This window comes from Phoca vitulina, unplaced genomic scaffold (assembly GCF_004348235.1).
Source record: "Phoca vitulina isolate PV1807 unplaced genomic scaffold, GSC_HSeal_1.0 scaffold11, whole genome shotgun sequence".
In the NCBI taxonomy this organism is placed as follows: Eukaryota; Metazoa; Chordata; class Mammalia; order Carnivora; family Phocidae; genus Phoca; species Phoca vitulina.
Genome location: NW_022589714.1, coordinates 48,045,704 through 48,048,362, shown reverse-complemented (window position 1 = coordinate 48,048,362; position 2,659 = coordinate 48,045,704). Strand labels below are relative to the sequence as shown.

Below are 2,659 nucleotides of genomic sequence, written 5' to 3'. Positions count from 1 at the left end.
AGTAACACACCTCTAGATCAAAAAATAATTAGGGGGATGCCTGGCTGGCTCAGTAGGTAGAGCATGTGACTCTTGATCTCAGGGTTGTAAGTTCGAGCCCCATGTTGTTTGTATAGATTACTTAAAAATAAAATTAAAAAAAATATTTAAAAAATAATAATTAGGATGTATTTTGAACTGATGAAAATGAAAACACAACATAGAATTTGTGGGGCACCTCTATTAGAGAAATTTATGGCACTAACTGCCTTTAAAAAAAAAAAAAGTTCATGTCAATGACCTCAGCTTCCACCTGAAACCAAAGTATGCAGAAGAAAATAACAAAGATCAATGCAGAAATCTTTGAAATAGAAAACAGAAAAATAAAGAAAAATCAACAAAACCAAAAGCTGCTTAAGATCAACAAAAGAGATAAACCTGAATGATCAGGAAAAAAAAAAATACAAATCACCAATATCAGGAATGAGAGAGGTGACATCACAACAGATTTTTATAATAAGGGGATATTAGAGACAACTTTATGCCAATAAATTCAACAACTTAGTTGAAATGGAGAACACATGGAAAAACACAAATTACCTAAGTGCACTTTTATATTTATATTTATAAGAATCTAGGTTGAATTGATACCATGTTAGTTTTAATAGCATACATTAATGCCTCCTATCCAATTCCATACCCCCTTTATGTTGTTATTGTTACAAATTCATCTTTATACATTGTGTACATGTGAACATAGATTTATGATTATTGTTTTATGCATCTTTTAAATCATATAAGAAACAAAAAAGAGGAGTTATATACCAAAAATAAAATAATACTACTTTTTAAATGTTTTTCTGTGTAGTTACTTTACCAGTGATCTTTATTTCTTTATGTGGCTTTGAGTTATCATCTAGTGCCCTTTTGTTTCACTCTGATGGACTCCCTCTAACATTTCTTGTAGGGCAGGTCTACTAGCAACAAATCCCATTAGTTTTTGTATATCTAGGAACTTTTTAATTTTGAAGGATAGTTTTTCTGGATATAGAATTCTTGGTTGACAGTTTTTTTTCCCCCCCCTTTTCTGTCAGTACTTTATTTTAATTTTTTTTAAAAAGATTTTATTTATTTATTTGACAGAGAGAGAGACAGCGAGAAAGGGAACACAAGCAGGGGGAGTGGGAGAGGGAGAAGCAGGCTTCCTGCAGAGCGGGGACCTGACACAGGGCTTGATCCCAGGACCCCAGGATCATGACCTGAGCCAAAGGCAGATGTTTAACGACTGTGCCACCCAGGTGCCCCCATTTTAGTTGATTTTTTTGTAAGCGTAGCTTGAAAAATATGGAATGCTTCATGAATTTGCATGTCATCCTCATGCAGGGGCCAGGCTAATCTTCTCTGTATTGTTCCAATTTTCATATATGTGCTGCTGAAGTGAGCACCCTAGCTGTACTTTAAACATATCATCCTATTTGTTTCTGGCCTTCATGGGGTCTCATGAAAAATTAGCTATTAATCTTAGGATGTTAATTGTAATCCTTATGGTAACCATTAAGAAAACAAGTAGAAAATATACAGAAAACGAAATGAAGAGGAAATCAAAATGGTACACTAGAAAAAAAAATCAAACATGAAAGGCAGTATTGGAAGGATTGAGGAACAAAAAATATGACATCTAGAAAAGAACACTTGCAAAAGTAAATCCTTTAAATCAGTAATCACTTTATTTTTTATTATTATTATTTTTTAAAGTAATCTCTATGCCCAACATGGGGCTTGAACTCAAGACCTGGAGATCAAGAGTCACATACTCTACCGACTGAGCCAGCCAGGTGCCCCAGTAATGACTTTAAATGTAAATGGATTAAGCTCACCAACAAAAAAAACAGCTTGGTGATGATTGTACAATATTATGAATGTACTTAATACCACTGAATTGTATACTTAATGGTAAATTTCATCTATATTTTACTACACACAAAAGACAGATTGGCAGAATGGATTTAAAAATGATCTAACTGAAAATAAATAAATACAAATGATCTAACTGGAATTGAATAGACATTTCTCCAAAGAACATAACAAATGGCCAGTATATACATGAAAAGGTGCTCAACATCACTAATTGGGGAGATGCAAATCAAACCACAAGATACCACTTCCCACACATTAGGATGGCTGTTACTTAGAACACAACAAAACATAAAATAAGCAAATGTTGGTGAGGAGGTAGAAAAAATTGGAACTCTTGTGTACTGTTGGTGAGAATATAAAAGGTATAGTCACTATAGAAAACAGTATGGCGGTTCCTCAAAAAATTAAAAATAGAATTACCATATGATCCAGCAATTCTACGCAAGTATATATGCAAAGGAATTGAAAGCAAGGATTCGGCCAGATATTTGTACATATGTGTTCATAGCAACATTATTCACATTAGGCAAAAGATGGAAGCACCCAAGCACTCACTGACAGATAAATGGAAAAACAAAATATGGTACATACAATACAATGGAATATTACTTGTCCTTAAAAAAGAGTGAAACTTTGACATATCTACAACATGCCTGAACCTTGAGGACATTATGCTATGTGAAAAAAAAGGACAGATAGATGCTTATGATTTCACTTATATGAGGCACCTAGTACTTTACATATCCTTGTAATAAATTCATAG

General features: G+C 33.4%; 1 non-coding gene across 1 annotated transcript; it reads right to left on the bottom strand.

The window, feature by feature from the left end:
- Nucleotides 1-1,317: 1,317 nt before the first annotated feature.
- On the bottom strand, nt 1,318-1,424 carry LOC116635948. The gene has a single exon (XR_004300245.1). It is a non-coding gene; the product is annotated as a U6 spliceosomal RNA (small nuclear RNA).
- Between the last annotated feature and the right edge of the window lie 1,235 nt (nt 1,425-2,659).